We start from the raw sequence: 22323 nt of genomic DNA on the forward strand, positions 1-22323 counted from the left end.
AGAAACAGATGTTAAAATCAACATTTCAAAACGCTAGAGTGAATTTTTGAAAATCCAGTCAATTCCAAATTTCTCCAACATTTCCAAAGAGCTGCCCCAATCTGCCTCAACCTCTGAAATTCACTAGAAGTATGTATGCAAAACAGCAGCAGGAGAACACACAAGTGACCTAAAAGAAGGGGCAAAATGAAATTTAGCTGGAGAACCAGGGTTGAGAAGTAGAATTGACAGGGCTGGTACAAGTGATTAAGTTGCCTGAGCGGAGTGGTGGTTCTGCAGTTGCCGCCTCCTCTCCCACCTCACTACCCCCATTTCCTCCTCATTCCCTACTTACTTACATTTTACAAGTGATTTAATGGTGGTAGTCTCTCTGCCTCCCCTGCCTCCTTGCTTTGCTCTCAAAAAGAGCCATGGGGATCCTTCCTCAGAGTGAGGCATTCTGAGCTAGGTGTTCAGGATTGTGAATTGAATCCAGATTTTCCTCCCACCAGTAAGAGCATCCCTTGAATAGAATTATTCCGCCAATTTCTTTCTTCCCCTTCAACCCCGGCCGGCACCCTTTTATGGATACTGGCAGCTGAAAAGAGAATGGGAATTCAGCCCCCCAAAAAACCCACCTCTCTCCCTCTCTGCCAGTAAGATATCTCTGTCAGATCAAAAGTCTTCAATGGATGGAAGAAGAACCCTTCCCACCTGCAGAAGGCAAAGGGTAGCTTCAACCCAGGAATATGAAAGCGTTCAAAATTTAGGTAGGGGAAGGCGACAGAGAATTGCCCAACTTCTGATGCCGAATTAAGGACTGAACGCAGGTCAAGTGTTCATACACGTAAAATAAATTGCACTTCTCAAAACCATTAGCATCTGAATGCTTCTTTTAAACAAGAAGAGACTATTTACTAGTGAAAATTGTTCTCACTGAGTGAAATGTTGTTTAGTTAATAATCTGATTTTAACGGACAAATTCAGCAATGCATTTCAATTGTCTTTTCATGTAGTCAAGGCCTCAAGAAACCAAGGAAAGTGTAAGATAGCTATTAAAAATTGAAAGTTAGCAGTTATTGAAAGGAAAAACTACCTTATTCTTCCACCCCATTCTCTATAGGTAAAGGTTAAAGGTAACCATTCCCTATAAGAGGAAGACATAAGAATCAGAGAAGCCTTAAAAGTAAACATATACCTTTAAGAGGCCTCTATTTTTTAACTTTTACAAAGATATCTTGACTAGCAGCAAGAACACAGTTACTTCATTTTACCTTTCTTGAGTTCAGGCTGCTCACAGGTAAATTTTTGTTTGGGAAGTTTGAAGAAAATCCATTCAGTCACTTTGGAAGTTAGCAGAGCATGAAAGCTCAGATGGTATATATTTTGTGCTCTGATAGCTTAATCTAAACAGTTTTTGAAAATTCAAAAACAGGGAAGGAATGCTAAGTTAGGTAATACTCATACGAACAATTACTCCATGGGCTACAGACCATAATTCTCTTTCAGCTCTCCTCACAATGTAAATGGAGGTAAAGTGATGCAAACAGACATGCAAATTACAATTTAACAGCAGTCCTATTTAAATAATGCAATTGTGAGTGTATATACTCGAAGCGTGGGCATCACAAAAGAGAAGATTCTCCTGCTTAAATGTCTCTAGGTATGTAACACATTTTTTCCTTACATAAAAACACAACCTTTAAAAAGAGACCCTTTTTTTGAGGGGGGGATGGACACAAAAGAACACTCAAGGCGATCATACTAAGTGTTGGCTTACAACCTATTCATACATGTTCAAGCCTTCTCATATTAGTGCCATGCCAGATAGTGTAGGATCATGGAGACACCTCCCCTTCCCTCCCAAGCATAAGCAACTTTTCTGTCCCACACCTTTCAACCTGCCCCTGCCTCACCAATGAGGAGCCGCCATTTGTATTTGATAACAGGAATGCAAAAGTTCTATATTTCTTTGAAACCTAGAAGCACTCACAAACCTACAGTTCATAGACACACAAGAGTTGTAAGTTGCAATGTACACAGAAGCCACCTGCCATCTTGTCCCAACCCTTCCCCCATTTTCACAAAAATAATTGCAAGTGAGCAAGCAAAAAGCAGATGTACACTCTCTCTACCAATGTGCTCTCTTAGCAAATTGGGGGGGGGGTGTCATAGTCTCATTGCTGAGCAGCAATGTGCAGAGAACAGTGGAGGGGAAGTCCAGCCAGCCAGAAGAATCTCTGAGGTGTACTTGCCTGGAGGCAGAGTCAGCATCCGAAGTTAAGTCATGTCCTAGGGTCGGGAAACAGCAGTCCATGTGGTCAGCTTGTCCAGGGGTCAGGGAATCCAGTGATCAGGGGGTCAAGGATCAAAACGATCCGGAAGCAGCAAGGTAGGACCAGCAAATACAAGTGTTGATACCAGTATCTTTCAGCTGCTGGAAGCTCTGCTTAATAAAGCTCGAGTCAGCTGGTTCTCATCAGGGCCTTCTCCTCCTTGCCCTTGAAGGCTGATCAGCTGCAGGTGGAGTCACTCTGCCTTCTTCCCCTTCAGGCTGCTTTTCAGCAAGCAAAGCTGACTTCTGGTCCATGGTAGGGTGAGACTCAAACCAGCAACCACACCCTTCTCCTGGCTAGCTACACAGAATGTGTTTTGAGGTGTGAGTGTGGCCTTAGGGCAGGCTTCCTCAAACTCGGCCCTCCAGATGTTTTTGACCTACAACTCCCATGATCCCTAGCTAGCAGGACCAGTGGTCAGGGATGATGGGAATTGTAGTCTCAAAACATCTGGAGGGCTGAGTTTGAGGAAGCATGCCTTAGGGAAATGTACTGAGCATGCTCTTCAAGGCAGCCCTATAAAGCCATCCCTGAGATTGCTGGAAAGGTCTTGTAACAACAGATGGAATAAGAGCCTTTCCATGTAGGACTGAATTTCAGCCAGCCTAATCAGTCACAGTTTTGTTTTTTCTGCTTAGAGACACTTGGGAGGGACCTCTTTGCAAATTGTGTCCTCCCTCAAAGAGGGTGCATGTTGCAGTGCGACCTGGCAACTGAACCCTGTGTTTTGAGTGGGTTCGATTGGATAGCCACAACACCCTATTGGTAGGTCCCTTGATGCTGGGTTGAATCAGGCCAATGGGACGCTAGCCAAACCAATCAAGGGACCTATATATGCCCATGCACGTGACTCAGAGCTTCCTCTTTTGGTCAGTGCATTGGAACATCCGCCCACCTCTCCCTATTTTTAGGGCTTGCGCGCTTGACCTTACTATGCTGTCGTGTGTCATCTGTTGTTAGGACAGGGGCACAGCAGGAATTTTCCCCACTTGGCTGATTGGCTGGTGCCACTTGGGTTTCGCCTGCCATGTAGCAAATCGTCACAACTTGTAAGGTTGTGGATAGGCTCTGGTTCAGGTGATAGGGATGGGGGAACGCTCTCGCCATCCCTATGTGAAGGGTATTCCATTAAAGGAATCCAGGGACTCAATGGATTGGTCAACCCTGCGAGGGGTTGTGCCTGTGCCTGTGTCCAGGGGAACATCTGGGTGGTGGACATAGCATGTCCCCTGCTTTCCGCCATTCCAGGTGTTCACCCTAGACTGACCTATGCTGGTGCCCTGGGTGAGCTCTACCTGCAACGGTGCAGGGAGCCAGTCGAACCAGAGCCTATGCAACCACTCACCTGATGTAATCAATAAAGTTGTGGACTAAATTCTGCCAAAAACCAAACCAAAATTTGATTCTTGTCTGAATTTATTTATAGGTGAGGTTTAAAGGTCTAAACACGCAATAGTTATACTTCTGGATTACAACTGGTTGCAGAGACTCAGTCAGTCAGAGAACAACAGATTGACAAAAATGTTTTCAGAGCTCGTCAGACAGGAGAATAAAGTTTGTGTTGGACAGGAAAGTGTGTGTGGCTTTTATGTTTTGGAGGGATTTCTTAAAGAACTGCTGAGCTGTTTGAGGGAGGGGTCTACCCCTGTAGTGCTAGCTCCAATGACAACATACAAAATATAAAAAGGACTGGGATGTGCACTTGATTTTAAAACAGTTATGTTCTGTCTCCACTTCCCACTCTGGCTACGTAGCTCCCCTCCTCAATAATGAAATCCAGCTCTTCCCACAGTTGTCATCCTAAATTGCAGATTGTCAAACACTCTGAGACCGCTTGCGATGTAACACACAATATAAACATAACACATTATTGAGAAAGTTGTACACATATTGTGCTGGAGTTCTGATTATTCAGCTTCCTCCAAAACGGTGCCTCCTATCACAAGCTGATTTCAGCCCCTTATTTCAGATTCATCAAGTGATAAAGGAGTCATGTAGGTTTCTTTCTTGAACTGTAATTTCCACTGACAAGCATTTTCTAAGTGATAGAACATTTTGAAAAGGCAAATTAAATGAAACATACAGGAGTAAAAATTGCGTGATTTCCCAATCACAGTGTGAGGGGTACATTAAATGAAAAGAGAAATGGGGAGGAAAAGTTTTCAGTTATACGGCAAAGTGTAAACAAGTTATTATGTGAAAACATGCACAGAGGCTACAGAAATAGTACTTTATAAACATGGCAATACAGTCAGAGATCACAGATTAAGTGGGCTCAAATGAATGGTAAACTATCCACTCAGTCATTTCCACTGTTAGATCATCTTAATTATTTTTTTGGGTTTTTATTAGATTTCTATAGTGCCCTTCATCTGAGGATCACAGAGCAGTTTACAATATAAAAACAGAAGAATGCATAACATAGTAACAAACAAACACAATAGAACTTCCACACACAGTTTAAAAGGTTGTTTAATTAGCCAAAGGCCTGGAAGAAGATGAATGTTTTCGCCTGGCACTTCAAAATATGTAACGAAGGTGCCAGGTGAGCCCCCGCCCCCAGGAGAGCGTTTCACAAATGAGGAGCCACTGCAGAAAAAGACTGTTCTCATGTTGCCACGCCTCCAGACCTCTCATGGAGGAGGTGCATGAAGAAGAGCCTCAGATTATGACCCGGGTTGATTACTGTTCAAGAAAGAAATCTCCACGACTCTATTATCACTTGATGAATCTGAAATAAGGGACTGACATCAGCTTGTGATAGGAGGTACAGTGGTACCTCGGGTTGCAGACACAATCCATTCCGGGGTGCCGTTCGCACCCCGAATAGTCCGCAACCAGAGCGGCGCTTCTGCGCATGCACAAATCGCGACGGAGTGCTTCTGCGCATGCGCATGCGGCGAAACCCAAAAGTAAACACTTCCAGGTTTGCCGCGTTCGCAAGTTGAAAAGACGCAACATGAAGCGGACGCAACATGAGGTATGACTGTACTGTTTCGGTGGAAGCTGAATATTTAGAACTCCAGCTCAATACGTATGCACCGTACTTTTCCATCTATTAGATGCCCCGTGTATAAGGAAAACACACACACACCCCAATTTTGGGAGACTCAATTTTAAGAAAATGAGAGGAGATGGCCCAAAGTTGTTGAGCATCTCCCCCCATTCAGCTGCGGGCAGGAAACACTCCCTAGATCATTTCCCGCGCTCAGGTATGGAGTGTTTCCCTCTCGCAGCAGCATCGAGGGAAGTTGCGCCCCAGCCAGCCAGCTGGTTGGCTGGAGGGCACCTTCCCCCATGCCGCTGTGCATGGGAAACAATCCAGGAAGTGCTTCCCATGCACAGTGGCATCTCTCCCCCCATGCCACTATCCATGTATTGGACGACCCAAGTTTTTCACATAGTTTTTGTGTCAAAAAAATCTCATCCAATACATGGAAAAATACGGTATGTACTTACATTGTGTGCTGCATCACAAGCAGCCTCAGGACATAACTGTTTCACGTTCAGATATAACCAAGTTCAGTGCCTCTTGGTGACTAAACTATATAAAATAATGACACTATCCACACAAGTTTAGTGGTCATGGGCACCTGGTGTAGTGGATTCTAGCCTAAATGAATCCCATTGTGTGCTTTCAGGTGGTTAGTTGATTTTATCACCTCTATAACAATGTGGTTTACCGTTAGTCCTTCAATGAGAATATCTGGGCAAGATGCTGAGTGATAGCCTTAAACTTGCAAAACAGTAAAGAGCCATAGGAGGGTCAAACGACGAGAAAGACCTTTAGATCTGTATGAACATAAGGGACTGGAGGTGCACCAAATTTCGCTATTAAAATTCTTCATGCCAAATGCCAAATGCAAAATGTAGATTGTTCTAAATGTGAACAAGTTACTTCGGAACTCAAATTGTGTTGTTTTAGATCTCTTGATTTCTTCCAACTGTCAATTAATGTCACATCCTTAAAGAAAAAAATGGCAGGTTACCAGTCAAAGGATTTCAGATGGAAAATGCATGTCAGCTATTGAATCCTATAGAGTACTAAAGGCCATTACATGTCAGTTATCATATGAAGGGGAAATATGGTTGCATTCCATTTATCAAATATTATGACATATAAATAAAAACATATAAAAATGCAATATAATGGAAGAAACCAGGTTAATTGGTTCTGCACATATAGTTGTTTCATCCACACACATTACAAGCAACATGTAATGGCTCCCGTTCCATTGGGCATGTAAAGAAGACCTTTATCAACGAGGAATCAGTAAACAGATAGCAGCTTTCACAAAAGGCCAGGAGGAAAAGGGGCTACTTCCATAGGAGTATCAGGAAGACCAAACTTGTCTAACAATTACCAATAGTGCTTCATAAAGCAGTTAAATCAAAGTCTAGAGCATTGCAAGTGCATCTAATCTGTTGCCAAAGAAGAACTCAACAACAACAAAAGAACCAGCTGTGCATGACATTCATGTAGAAGTCACCAATAATCATTATGCATCTGTCACACAGGCAGCTAAATAATTAAAATCTGAATCTCAAATGTAAATATATTAATCATACACCTTTAAAAAATTACACATAGTTGATTTATTTATCTGATGTCCTTTCAAATGCTGGTGTTCTGGGAAAGCTAATGAGCCACACTGGGTGCCTTAGCTTAGATTGTTTTCAAATTTCATGAAGTGAGATAATGCAAATAAAGAGCGGGTTTGCAGTGAGCCTTCCAAAGCCCCGATAAGGTGTTAATAAACCTTGGCAAATCCTGATTATAGCTGTCTTATTACACACTTTGTTCCAATTTCCACAGCACTGCTAAATCAAAGTAACTAAAGTGCTAAAAAGTTGCATTTATATTGGATCACCTGGACAAGCGGTGATACATTGCAAAGCATGATACACAAAATGTTCGCTTTCCTCCCTGAAGCTCTTACCACCATGACAAATTTGCACGGCTGTATTTCTTTTCCGGGAAACCTAAACCCTACAGAACACAATTTTTCAGTTTAAATGTTTATTATTATTTGTACTATTTAAACAGCCACCAGCAAATGAAAGTTTGTGAATCCTAGCAATCCTATAAATGTGCTCCCCTAAGATACTATTGAGAAGGCTGAAATGGGACTCACCAGCTGGCTGTAGCAATTTTCAGAGATTGTCAAACGCCATAGCCAAATGGAGGCTTCCGGCCTCATAGTTCATAGACCAGCCCTCCCACTACCGTATTTTTTCGCACCATAAGACACACTTATTCCCTCCCAAAAAGGAAGGGGAAATTGAAGGCAAGAACCAGAGCCAGAGCCAGAGCTGTGCGCAGTGGGAAACCAGCTCTTGGGATGCTTCCATGACAATGAGCCGGGAGGAGAGCTCCGCCCCTCCTCCCAGCTTCCATCTTTCCTTCCTTCCTTCCTTCCTTCCTTCCTTCCTTCCTTCCTTCCTTCCTTCCTTCCTTCCTCTCTCTCTCTCTCTCTCTCTCTCTCTCTCTCTCTCTCTCTCCCTCTCTCTCCTTCCTTCCCTCCTTCCCTCCCTCTCTCTTTCAACTTGAATAAAACATTGGGGGGGGGCAGGTAAGCCCCACCTCACATACCGTATCAGCCTTTCTCAACCTGTGGGTCCCCAGCTGTTGTTGAACTACAACTCCCATCGCCCCTAGCTAGCAAGGCCAGAGCTCAGGGGTAATGGGAGTTGAGGGATGATGGGAGTTGTAGTCCAACAACATCTGGGGACCCACAGGTTGAGAACTGCTGCAATTGATCTCAAGACAAAGTGCATGCACACTATATGAATGACAATGCCCATCAATATAGGGGGGAACAACTTCCTCAAATATTTAATGGGGGGTGAAGGCACCTAGGCCTCTAGGAGTTGGCTGCTTTGCCTAGAACAATTCAAGAAAGCAAAAAAAAATATATTCTTCTTTTCCTCCTCCAAAAACAAGGTGTGTCCTATGGTATGAAGCGAAAAATACGGTATTCCATATCTCCCATTTCTCTGAGTCATCAGTACTCATTCCAGTTTAAGTCCCTGCATCCTTTGAACAAAAGGTACACATTAACAGAGAACAGATAATTCCTTTTTACCCACCATGCTGTGTGTGTGTGTAGTTGCTACCCTGCACACCCCAACTACTCTATTTTACAGGAGAGTTGTTGCCATGAAAGAACCCTCCAGAGATAGATTTCTCCTTTTTTGTTCTATTATAACACCTCTGGCATTTATTCTTGTCAACTTTGTTTAAATTGTGAGACTCACGGTGCAATCCTGTGCATACCTATTCCAAATTAAGTCCCATTGAATTTAATTAGATTCTGTTCCGGGTAAGTGTGTTATACGATTGCAGCATTAATTAATGTTCAGAAAGATATAACTCTTAACAGAGTGTCATTCAATTACAACTTTGTTTTTCTGAGGCAGCAAGCAGAGCCACCCCATCAAAACAAAATCAATAAAGTGAAACACAGAAAATCCGTTGCAATATTAATACCAGTAAACACCGGAGAGCTAAACAATTTAAGAAAAATAATTCCTATGCTACTTAAGTGCTTTTATATGAAGTAGCTCGCCTTTTCCATTCAGAAACAAACTCATATTTATGGGGATATAAAATAGTACGCATTGTAGTGCACTTTCCCAAGCATAAATGCTATTAAGATGCACTCCTCGCGTACCCATTCTTGTCGGATTTTTGGTGCTTGTGTTTGACCATTTTGCCTTGAATGTGCCAAATGTGAATATATGAGCAGAGGTGCATCTGGCCGATGTTTGCAAGTGTGTGCGTTTTTAAATCCATTCAGCAGACAGTGCAAGTCTCCCAGGTCAGTGCTTGGTCGGCTCCATTCCAATACTTATTTGCAGTTGAGTCTGCCTCTGCAGATAATGTGATGGCTGCAGAATGAGGCAGAAAAATGTGATTGGAATTGTAAGCAGGCAGCGGCAGTTGCTAAATCTGCTAAACAATACAAATTAGGAGAGGTTCTCTGAGCAATGTGGTTAGAATGCCACAGCTTTCTCTTCTGCCAGAAAATCCACGCCCAACCTGAACCTCAGTGATCACAATGATGGGAATTACACAAATGATGTAAACATAACTGTTTGGGGGCAAGGGCAGTATATTGTGGGCATAAACTCTATTCAACATTGGTGCACTGTGACAGTTGGTTCAAAATGGGGCTACCCATGTTGCATGTCCCTTGGGCAAGACTGAAAGAGGAAACAGAAAGAATATTCTTCCATAATGGAGGAGTTTGTGTCCAGACTGAAGAGGAAAATATTGATGGGGGACAGGGGCATACTTTAGTAATATGTGTCAGGGGATCAACAGGGATCTGATCGGCAAGCCTAAGAGGCTCAGTGGTTTAGACCACAACGCCACCCGTGTCCCTAAGAAAAAGACTTATATGTGGTTAAATGGCAGAAGTAATTACCGTAGTCAAATCTGGGATACAAAGAGCAAAATATCAACAAGGTGCTACAGTGTCCCTCCTTGCTGTTGAGTGAGAGAAATGAGGCAGGACAGGAAATTTAAACTCAACAGTGAAATCAAGCCAAGTAGGCTGCGATCCTAATTCCACTTGCCTGGCAGGAAGCCCTACAGCATTCAGTGGAACTTATTACTGTGTAGACATGGTTAGGATTGCAGCCATAGATGGATTTGTTATGAGCCATTAGCCACTTCATTAACTTTGTCTTTAAGGTATCGCAAGACGCTTGGTTGGTTTTGCTGCCAAACACTAGCAGGGCTACCCTTTTGGAAATTAATTAAAAAGGAACATGGCAGCATGGTATCTGATTTGTAAATACCTGTTGATCGCTGAGTCTACTGTGTGTGACTACTGTGGATTACAAGATATATAAAAAGTTTGTATATTTTTGTATCAGCAGACAAAAAAATGGAAGAAAGATGGTTGATTGGTATGACTCAACATCTAAGTCTTTTGCTATCTAATGATGTTCTAGTGCCAGCCTGAACTTTTATGACAAAGCTCATTCTGATTCACTGCAAACTTGTATTTATTTTTTCTTGTAACTTGCTGCAAATTGCATTCCCTGTTTCTTCAGAATCATACCAGAAGGCTGTTCCGTGACATTCTTTCTCAGATGTGTCACCTTCACGAATATCTTGGGTGTTATTTTTGTTCTCCTCTGCTTATATTTGCATAGTTTCCTTCCTTCTCTGTGTTCTTTGCCTGAGAAATATATTTGGGGGCATAGCCTCACCTCTCAGCAGAAAGTCACCTGTCAATGTCTTTCTGAAAAGGGGAAGATTTCAAGCAAATATTTTGTCGATTCACAGCCACTTGAGGAACGGATTGTTTTAGAGAGCAAGGGTTGACCTGGGGTTGAATGATTGGCTATTGTGGATAGAGCCACATGTCATATTTAACAGGTAACCAGCTACCACAGCAACACCACTTGCCATAGAATTCAAGCCTACCTGCTTGGATTCCTGTCTGTCACTGCAAAAACACCAGAACTTTCGGTTCAGCATTGATATTCCATCTATTCCTCACTGTGCCAGCTAACTACTGCATCACTCCTGTTTATGCATTTATAATTTCTGTTTTACCATGATTTCCCCTTGCTGGCTAATACTAAATTCCTTGAGGTAATCAAGGTATTCATAGCACATTCAATCCTGTGTGCACACACACAATTCTTTACCCAGGAAAGACTCCAATAATCCCCAAAACAGACTTCCATTCTACCGCCATAGCTGATTGGCGAGGGAATCTCGAGCTCCGAGGTTCCCTAGCACTGTGAGGGAGGGGGGAGCCACAAGAGCGCCATGGATCCCCAAAAGAGCCCCAGATTGAGCTTTCTGGGGACGTGGGGACTCAGCTGCACCCTGAAATGTTTCCTCTGCTCCCCTGAGACAGGGTAAAGTGGAGAAGGGTTGAATTTAGCAAAATCTCTGTAAAATATTTTCTTTTGGACTGGGGAAAGTCCCCACATAAGCTGGAGTCGGGTCCCTGGAGGGATCGGCGAGCCGCCATTATGACGTCACAAAAGGAAAGAATTTCTTTACCTCTTTGAGGTCGTGAACTGCCAGCTTCAAAGAGAGAGCAAAATATATGACTGTGATAAGAAATTTGACAATTGCTCTTTCTGCAAATGATTATAAGACTATCAAGGTATGAAGAAGAATTGAAAATGCTAGTTTGCAACCAGCTCGGATTCAATTTCTGTTTTTGAGGTTTGGAGATATTTCCTGTTTTGTAACCTCGGCTGTAACTCATGAAATTTGAGACCAAGATGCCAACAGACATAATAACACCTGACTTTGCTGACTTCCAAGAGGAACTTTTAAAATTGTTATGGGAAATCATAAGTGAGGTACATCAGAATACAATACATTGAAAAGATAGATCAGAAATGCTTGGAAACCGAAAAAGAATGGAGATGCCAGAGAGTACAGAGGAGAAAAATTAACATTTATCTGTTTTGGACATTGTAAATGATTTTAAAGAAGAAGAGAAAGGGATGAATCAAATTGGTGAAAAAAATCACCAAGATCCAGCTCGGAACATTGCTCACTCTGTGAGTTGGGGGGAGCAAGACCCATGCTTGGGACAAAAAATTTCTGAAGGAGGACCAGGGTGGAACATTGTTCTCCCTGTGAGAGAGGGAGAGCAGGACCTATACTGGGGACAGAATTTAATGAAATTAAAAATTCCCAAAGGATTGGAAAGCGGTAATTCTGGTGGTTGGCATCGGGTAGCAGTTAGAGAATTGGGGGGGGGAGCAGAGGGGGAAGAAAGATGTGTGCCTGACAGATTGTGACAGAATTGGAGTGGGGTGAGAAGTAATAATGGACAATATTTTCGGACTGGTCAAGATGGATTACTGTATGGAACTCGCTGAACCATCTGGGAGATTCCGAGACCAGATGTATAAATGTTATAGGGATAGTAGAAGATAGGCTTAAAATTATGGATATCTTTGGGAATCATTTTTAGGCTAATGGGTGAAATTGAAGATGGATATTGAGAAATTAATTAAAGGTAGTCAATATTGGATGATTATAGATTAAGATTAATAATAATAATAATAATAATAATAATTGTTTATGAATTAGAGGAAGATAAAAACTTTTAAGTGTTAGAAAATGGTTTAAGATATAATATGAAAATTGCTAAGGAGGAATTGAAAATGGACCCAATGAGGGGGGAATCGAAGAAGTCCACAATGTTAAGTGACAAGAAATAATGTTGTTATAGTTATTTATTTATTTTTATTTTTTGTCTTTTTGTCTTTTTTGTTATTGTTGTTTTATTTTAGAAAATGAATAAAGATCGTTTGAAGGGGGGGGGAAAGAATCCCCAAATCAGCACCCTCCAGTGGACATCCTTGTAAGGCGCGTGTACTGGCAGATTCAAAGATCTGGTGTCAGCTGCCAACAGGTTCAGTATTTGGTGGGGGGAGCTTTAAAATAAACTGTGCACTTGCTACCATCAAGTTCAAGTCTCTTAATGCAAACATCCTAAAACTGGAGACTGAGAGACCTGCAAAACTCTAACATTGGTTATCTCACTGGAATTTCTTCCGGAATGTTGGCAAAGTAAAGCTATGTTTGGTTGTGTCCTGCTCACCTTGATGGGTCTCAGGGCAGTATCGAGTAGGTCGGGCACCCTGGCGCTGAGGGGCGGAGATCGCTCCGGCGCCCCCGCCCTTGCAGGGCGCAGCATGGTTTCCGCGCGGCTTTGCCACGCGGCGCCCTGGTGCACCGCGCCACCGGGGCTCTACCTAGAGCCAGCCCTGATGGGTCTACTGCCCATTCACTGATTCTCTCCATTATCCCATCTCACTTTCTCCTTCCATCACTATCAAACACACAAAAGCCACTGCTGCTCATTGAACTATTAGACTCATAGGGCAACAGGGGCAGGGGAATATAGTACCCTGCTAGATCTATCACCTTACATGTGTGCCATGCAAATTAAGAAGGCAAAGTGAAGGAAAATAAAGTTAGCTCTATGCCAGAAAAATGTTCATGGCTATCATGAAGTGCTGAAGACTGCAAGAGCAATCCTGCCAATGGTCCACACCAGACAACATTTTAAAGGCAACAGCTGCAGCCAACACACAACATAAAAATAGCTGTAGCAGAACATAACTGCACCTTAAATTCCCTTTATGAGAATTTCCCTCTGACTTCCCTTGAATTTAATGAATGTATCATCACACTTCTTTAGAATATAAGAGCCTTTGTTGGATCGGAAAGGCATTCACATGGTACACAACCAGATGCCTCTAGAAACCCACAAGCAGATCATGAGCACAACAACCCTCTCCTGCTTGTGATCCCCAGCACCTGCCTAATACTGGAGGAAAGTACAATGAGTATGGTACTTAAAAGACATGCACTGATTTCCAGCTTCCTTCTTGATTTTTACTGTACCAGCCAGAACTCACTGGAACTCAGCTCTGACACCTCTCAGGTAGGTGTCATTGCCATTATAAGACAACAAGGGAAGTGTTCATGGTGAGATCTGGCAACTCATTTTCTAGAAAAATAGCACAGTATAAAGCCATAACTGGCTTAGGGCTAAGGTATTTGAAGGCATGCTTCCTCCCATATGCCCAGCAATTATTTTCAAAGGAGGACCTGCTTTCAGGGCTTAGGCAAGGGGACAGGGAGTAGGCAGGGGGTAATGCCCTCCTTGTAGAATACCCTACTTGGCACCATTGTTACTACCTTTGTGGGAGTCCAGCAAACCTTGCCCTATTTGCCCATGCCTTTTCACATAAAGCTATATTAGTGCTGGCTCTTTACCTTCCTGATTATATACGTTAGGGGTGTAATTAGAACTGTATGTTTGGCGTTCATACTCGTAAGCTACCTCGAGTGCTATTTTAGTGGGAAAACAGGCTATGCATTTTCTAAATAAACAACTGAGAATTCAAGTCCACTGATTTCAATGGGCTTAAGAGCACCTAATTGTGTTGGTAGTCAGGACTAAGTGAGCTCTGCACCCACCCCACCCCCAAAAAGTAAGTGTGTGTGTGTGTGTGTGTGTGTGTGTGTGTGTTTGTATCCAATTACAGGTAGGTAGCCATGTTGGTCTGCCGGAGTCGAAACAAAATTAAAAAAAAATCTTCCAGTAGCACCTTAGAGACCAACTAAGTTTGTCATTGGTATGAGCTTTTGTGTGCATTCACACTTCTTCAGATACCAAATTTGTGTATCCTAATTTCATTTACAAAAGAAATCCAACATGTTTAGTAAAGAAAAGCAAGTCCAGTAGCATAGGAAGATAGGGGCGGTGGGGGTTCGGCACCCCGGGCAACGATATCCCAGGGGCGCCATTGCGGCTGCCCGCCCCACCCCCAAAATGTGCACCCTGTCCCCAAAACGCACCCTGCGCCCCGCCACATCCCTGGGGACAGCACGCCTGCTCTCCGCCCCCGGTGCAAGTCCAGTTGTAGTCCAGTTGCAGACTTCTACTGTATGTGGCAAAAACTAGGAAGTACTTGTTGTCTACGGAAAATAAGCTTCCAAAGAACACTTGCCAATCTCTTAGCATGAATTAATTTGGCCAAACCCATGGATTCAGCTTTTGACTGCATTCTGGTGCTACTAGGGACAGGCCAAGTCTACTCTTTGAAACACAAGTGACTGAATACGTGAGAAAAAATAAAATAATCTCCTTAGCTGATAACAGAGATGACAGCACGAATGTTTACTGTGGACTTGCTAGTTACTGTGTGGAGAGAATGTATGATTTACAAAGCAAAGGAAGAACACATTTCCCCCATGAGAGAGTAGAGGCTAGAAACCGTAGGATTAATTCTATTGGGGCACAAGGGAATGTGGAGTGTGAAATGGAGTTCAACAAACAAGACTGGGGAGAAACCAATGAGAAAAAAAGAAAGGGACGGGAACAATAAAAACCATGCTATTCAACAAAACAGCTTAATGATCTACAAAAAAGCTAAAATGACATAAAAATGTATTTCAGAAAGTAAAGAAAAATGAGGAAAGTTGTGCATTATCTGGGTTACATTTCTTACTAACACACTTAAGAATAATTTGTGTTCACATAATGCTTCTCTGTACCACACCACACAGATATTCAAATTCAATCATCCTTGCAACAAACCATTAAGGTCAGTCAGGATTCATAGCCCCACACTGCAGATGAGACAGGGAACAAGGCCAGGATTTAGGCTGAAATGGCTTGCCCATGGCCACCATTTAAGTTCATGACACAGGTGAGGTTTGAACGAAATGCCCACTCTCTTGGCCACTGTACTACGCTACACCTACTTTTCATAAATAGACTTCTTTGGGGACATTCTCAAAAGTAAGGAGAAGACTGTGCTGCAATTTCAGGTATAACTATTTGCAACCCACATTAATTTGGCTTTCTTGTTTCTCTATGATAATCAAATAACACACTTTGCAATGTTTTCTAAGCGCTAGCACCCTCTAGTGTGTACCACTGCATGGCTAGTCTTAAGCATTTTAAACAATATTAGTGTGCCTTGGACGTTTCTCCCATCTCCTATTATGTTGGTTTTCAGGCTGTGTTTCCATGGAAGCTTATTACAGGTTCCTCAATGAATAGATCAGGAGTGGTAAATAAGCTTCCCTGAAATACAGCTTGTCCACTGCTAGTAGTGATCTTCCCCAGAAATGTGCATCTGGAGAAGAATGTTGGATTCATCCTAGGACATGGGCATAGCCAAAGGGGGAGCAGAGGGGGCAGCTGCCCACCATCAAGTAAATACAGTAAATAAAAATACTTAACAGATAGCTCGGTTCTGCTCCCCCAACATGTCTTAAGATGACATGTCTTAAGACCCATGTCTTAAGATGCACTTTAATTCTCATGAATCAGTGATAAGGCCCAGGAAAACCTGCCCAGTGCACTTTAGAATGCACAGCAGAAACTTCAGCAAAAATTGTGGTATTAAACTTCTGCCTTCATTTGTGTTTTATTAGGCCCTCCAATCAGACTACCTTAGGCGACCAAGGGCTCAAATGTCAGTGAATCTAACCTTTTTCTTCATTTATTCTATGAGTCATCGTGACCTGGAGTCCAGCTGTGACCAGGACATGGATGTTACAGAGACACTGCGGCAGGAGTTAGACTGGTCTCCTGACTTTGACCTTGATGCTGGTGATCAGGGGACCACTGAACCAAATTCCACAGCACCTGGGCCCGTAAACAGAGCTGGTACCCTTACAGGCACCTTCCCCTGGGCCCAAACCATGTTGCCAGCCCAACAGCAAAGGGAGTACACCAGGTAGGGCTTAGCACTCCAGTCATGAGCCTGCACAAGCTCAGGCTTGTACACTTGCCTCTCTCATCTTTCTCTTCTGTGAGGAAGAGAGCAGAAGAGCCTGAGGCTTGTTTTCATGACCTCTAATCATAACTTAGCATTGCATCCAAATTGGCTGTATATGTATTAAATTTACAAAGTAAAAGTGCATACTGATTACCTCTTGGCAATTAATGCACATATTAATCTATACTAAGTAATACTGTTTATACTTTTTTTTTTTTGCTGTATAAGATGCTGCTCAATGATAATATTTCATGTTGCCCTGAAGGAAGGCTTCCTTTTCTAAAACACACAGAGCATCCTGCCACTTGTCCTCTCCTGCTCCTTCAACTTCTTGGTGCTGTCCATTGTGTCCTATTCTGGATAAGGCCCAGCACAGTCAGAAGCTCCAACATACACAGATTTAGGGGTCAGATTTTGTTGTTATCGCATAAATATCTTCAAACGCCAAAAAGAAACATAATGAGGGTGTGCCCTTACAGAGAAGCTACTTTGCAAGGAAAAATAGGTTAGCCCCAGAAAGATGAGGAGCAGGCGTTTAGCATTCTTTGTTGTGCCATGGCAAGCTACGCAAGTAATATTTGGTTCATTGTTCTCTCACAATAAAATGAGTTTTGCTGCAGTAATTGGAAGAGTATTTTAAACTATCCTTGATTGCCATGTATTGTTGGAGGAACAATAAGCAGGTTAGCTTTGTTCAGCTACTATGACAGAGCTGGGTGAACCTCAAAAGCAGAATGTTCTGCAAGTTTCAAAATATTTGGATTATTTCTTTTTCTTTCTTTTCTTTTTTTACTCTTCAGAATGTTTCTGTCTGGAGACAGACAGTAGTGCTTCCCTGCCTTCAGAGTGTAGGTGACAGTATTGTATCACCTCCAATAAAGAGGGGTTTTTTTTGTATTTGTAGCACTGTAAAAACCTGTAAAGCCTATATAACTGGAGATTCTAACTGGATGAGGACAAAGAAAAGTTTGTATACATCATGAATACTGATGACATTTACCATGCCTTCTCAAAACCTAGTGTTTGTCCCCAACCTACATGATCCTATATAACCAGGGATTGGGGGGAAGATGGATCTAGCCTGTGGGCAAGATTGTGACCTCCCCCTTCCTCTGCAGGTCAACTTTGAAAAAGTGGGTGGAACCACACACCAGTCATTCATGTGACATCACAAGGACACCACAGTGTCCTGTTTTCCTTTTACTTCCTCTGAAATAAAACCATGTGGACAAATGCACAGCATATTGCAAACATGGACAATCATATATTATGTCAGAGGTAGAGTATATAGGCATGCCTTGGGCAAAATGGCTTCAAGGGCCAAATGGGGAGAGCTGGGAGTTCCACTGCTATACAAAGTTTCCTTCCCAGTGAGGTCTTCTCTCTTTAATGTACATATTTGCATGGCCATATCTCTTCTGAAAGTATTTGCTTTGTAATTTCTGTTAATGGCTTTAATCTCCTTCTCTGTGATATGGTCCATTGTACCACTTAAGCTCATAACATACCCTTTAATGAATGTTGTGTATTGAAAATGCCATGGGAAGTAAAATGTGGCAGTGCAAGGTTAGAGGAGCATTTACTTAATGTACAATAAAAATATCATAAAAAACTTAATGGGATGAAACATGTTGAAATGACTACTATATGTTCAGCAATGTCATCTGATTTGAAATAATATAGTTGATATTAACAGAATTCTATTTGAGCTAGGAATTACTGCTATACTTAAAGAAAGTTCCCCTACTGTAGCCCTGAATTCCACATAAACACAATAATTTTGGGCACAATCCAGCCACAGTTTAGTGCACTGAAACCCCATTGATTTGAATCAGAGAAAATGAAGCATGTACTTAAAACTTCTATTGAAATCAAAGGGATTTCAATGTGCTTAACTTTAACTGGATTGTCCTCCAAATTAGTTGGATTGTCCCCTCAGAAGCCTGCTGTGGTAAGCTTGGAAGGTGCTTGAAAAATTAAATGAATTATCTCCATGGGGATTTGGATGCCATTGTTGTGACAGGTCCAAGTGAGTTGCCCAGTGCACCATCCAGTCTGGTATTATGGGATCAGATTTGGCTCTTGAAGCCTGAGGAGGTGGACAAGGTTCTTGTGGTTGTTGGCCAACCACACGCCCTCCCAACCCTTGCCCATCATGGCGGCTTCAAACAAGCAAGATGGGGGTGTTTACCAGGGGGGGCAGAAAGCGGCAAATGCATCTTTATGCATGGTAGTAGAATCAGCCATTATTAAAGCAGCTGTAGTGTGGCCACTTCTCAAAACCCTCACTCTATATCCAGAGATGCAAGCACTGGTGAGGGCATCCTGAACAGTTCCATGCAGAATGCAGACTAAATACACCATGGGAGCAGAGCTCAGGTGTTGTTTTGGCAGCAGACACCTCCAGACTACATCTTGGATAGCAGCTGTTTCAGCAGCTAGCCCCGCCTTTTCCGAAAGTAGCTAGCTGCTGGGGGAGAGTGAGAGACCCTAGTTTCACCAGGGCTTCTGAGCTACAGTCCTCTGCATCAGAAGAGGACAACACAGGAGAGGTGAAGAGGCACCACAAGCTCTTCCTACTCTGAATCTTTGGCATCATCCCGTGAAGCCATTGAGAACAGTCATTAGGGGATTGGAGCTGAGGTATCACCAGCATAAAGATGACACCAATCTCTGTTTCTCTGTTATATCTGTGCCAGGTGTGGCTGTACGTCCTGGACCAGTGCTTAGAGACCATGGGGGGCTGCTGGATGAGGGCCAATAAGATGGTGCTGACAAGATGGAGGACTACTAAGTGTATTGTTTGTGTGCCCAGGTGGGTTGCCTATTCTAGACAGAGTTGCACTCCTTCTGATGAATAGCTATGTAACCAGTATTGCTCTGGTGTCCCTTATTTATTTTATTTTTTTGGCCACAGAGGCTAGGAGCCAACTGAAGCACTAGCTATGGTTCTTCCTCCACCAACACAGCCTGGCCACACAGCTGGTAACTCCAAAACTGGAATTCTGGAATATGCTCTATGAGGGGCTCCCCATGTTGGGGAAATGTGAAAACTAAGTTCCATGTTTTGTCTTAAATGGCATTGTTCTTAAGCACCACAGCTGATGTGAACTAACCATTACCTTTTGGTGATTGTGGCAACAGAATTGGGACATTTTCTTTGCTGCCCACAGCAGCATGATAATCAGATTTCATTTTAAATATCTATGCAATGACAAGAACAGGACCTTTATTAAATCTAAATGAATTATTTATCCAAACAGACTAATTAATGCATCAATATTATCCTCAGTATCAGACTTCCTGGAAAATAATTTGGCAAAGCTGTAGATTTCTATTTTTATTTCCCTTTTGAAAAGACTAGTCTTGCCCTTTCAGAAAACATGTTTTCTTAAAATGATTTTTTAAAATGACTGTATTAGTATTACAATTTGGAAATGGAACATACGGCGGGTGTTCTTCCCTTTTATCTCTGTACCACATCTGAAATAAATAGTGAAACGCTGAATAATTTGAAACAAAATAAAAAATTCGTTCCAGTAGCACCTTAGAGACCAACTAAATTTATCACCCTCTCTGAGTCTGCAGGTGATGAGCCATACTGATCCAGGATTGAAAGCACTTTTAAATCACTTAATATTTAAAAATCTGTAAGTGATAAACAAAAATACAACACAAAATAATAAAACACTGTAATAAAGACAGGTATTAGCAGAGACCTCTCATCTTGCTGCCAATTCCCATTCTCACACTGTTCAAGGTGGCTCTTCAATCCTCCAAAACATTTTTTTTAAATGAAGTTAGGTCACATATTTTGCTGGTGCCAAACTCGTTGGTTTAAATTCATATCTAGAGAGGTGGGGGATGTCTGAGGAAAGAGAGTGCTGAAAACCTGGATGCTGAAACCTCCCCCAATATCTTTCCTAATGTCTTTTTTTTCTCCTGGTGGGCTCTGATACCAACAGTGAGATCATCTGAGAAAGAAAACCACTAAGGACAAGTGAATATGAAGAGCTATGCTACAGATAGCCAACGTGGAACCTTCCCATCATCCGTGGCTGTGGAAAGTACCATGTTGGCAGCCTCTCAGTTAAAAGGGGGATATACAGAGAGGCAAGACAGTGATAACAGCAAGAACGTTTATTGAACTAACAGAACTTGACAACAGGAGCAAAGCAACTGGGCAAAGGGCAAAGCTTATATACATTTCTGAAGGCCTGGGCCACTCCCACTCCCAACGTGATTGGCTGCCTAAACTTCCAAGCTGTGAATCATGACTCAGTTTAAGGGTCAATGCCAGTAGCCCAAATCTGATAGTGCTACATGATTGGATATCATGCATCAAATCAGAAGGGGCACGGGTGGCACTGTGGTCTGAACCACTGGGCCTCTTAGGCTTGCCGATCAGAAGGTCGGCGGTTCGAATCCCCGTGACAGAGTGAGCTCCCGTTGCTCTGTCCCAGCCCCTGCCAACCTAGCAGTTCGAAAATTCGCCAGTGCAAGTAGATAAATAGGTACTGTTGTGACGGGAAGGTAAATAGTGTTTCCATGTGCTCTGAATTCCGTCACGGTGTTCCGTTGCGCCATAAGTGGTTTAGTCCTGCTGTCCACATGACCTAGAAAGCTGTCTGTGGACAAATGCCAGCTCCCTCAGCCTGAAAGCAAGATAAGTGCCACAACCCCATGGTCGCCTTTGACTGGACTTAACTGTCCAGGGGTCCTTTTATCGAATCAGAACACAGGGGCTCAGAATCCCTAGTCCAGACTCAAGCTCAGGAAAACACAGACCACTGAATACATAACATCACCCATTCCCTTTTGCCCTAAATGCCATACACCCTATTACCATCACCACCACCTAAATTATTGGGCAGATCCAGACTTAAACCAATGGGTCTGCATGTGTCACGTGTTCGATCCTGTGAATTATTAAATGCTAGGCAATCAATGAATGTGCAAACACTGGACCTAATTTTCTGAGCACTGAGAGTCAAATGATACACAAAGCTACTTGCATCACTTGTAGCTGCAGAAATCTGTTTAAAATAGTCAACAGCAGCTGCTGGGGAGTGGAGTGGGCTAGCAGGAGGGCTTTGCACCTGTGACATGGACCTGACAAAAATCACCATCCTGAAGCTGTTAGACCTTGGAAGGGAACTTCCTCTGGCATCAGTGGGAACTGAAAATAGCAGGGGGTGGCAGTGAGATAGTTGTCAGGACCATGGTGTGAAAGAAAATGTTGATCTTCTCCCATGTGTCATGTCCTAATCATGACTGAGGTCCTTCAACAGCTGCTGCAAACATTTTTTAAAAGATTCATGCAACTACAAGTGACATATTTAGCATAACGTGTAATTTGGCCTTGAAATTTAGTGGTCTTTCCCACAAATGAATAACCTGGGGAGAATGTGCAGAGTAAATGTACTTTCGGTGGAAGGATGGAGCTGGAAATGCTGACGTATTTGGCATTTGGGCCATATTATGACAGAAAATTGCTGTTCTTTTGCATTTTTGTATTAAGCTGTAACACGGTTTGCCTATCATTCTGCCTTCGGCACTGAAAACTAAGTCATTGCTAATGGAAATGTTGCATTTAATTCTGAGATATTCACGCACCGGAATTGTTAGTAACAAATATGAGTCAACCCTTCTAAAGTCATGACAAATGCATAATAATCTGAACAATATGAGGCTATTAATTTTTAAACAT

The 22323-nt window shown here is 42.6% G+C and overlaps 1 protein-coding gene across 1 annotated transcript in view; it reads right to left on the reverse strand.

The window, feature by feature from the left end:
- The window catches only part of GRID1 (glutamate ionotropic receptor delta type subunit 1), a 658224-nt gene that overhangs the window by 202977 nt on the left and 432924 nt on the right, over window positions 1-22323 (reverse strand). The gene's annotated exons all lie outside the window — the stretch shown is intronic.

This window comes from Zootoca vivipara, chromosome 5 (genome assembly GCF_963506605.1).
Source record: "Zootoca vivipara chromosome 5, rZooViv1.1, whole genome shotgun sequence".
Lineage (NCBI taxonomy): Eukaryota > Metazoa > Chordata > Lepidosauria > Squamata > Lacertidae > Zootoca > Zootoca vivipara.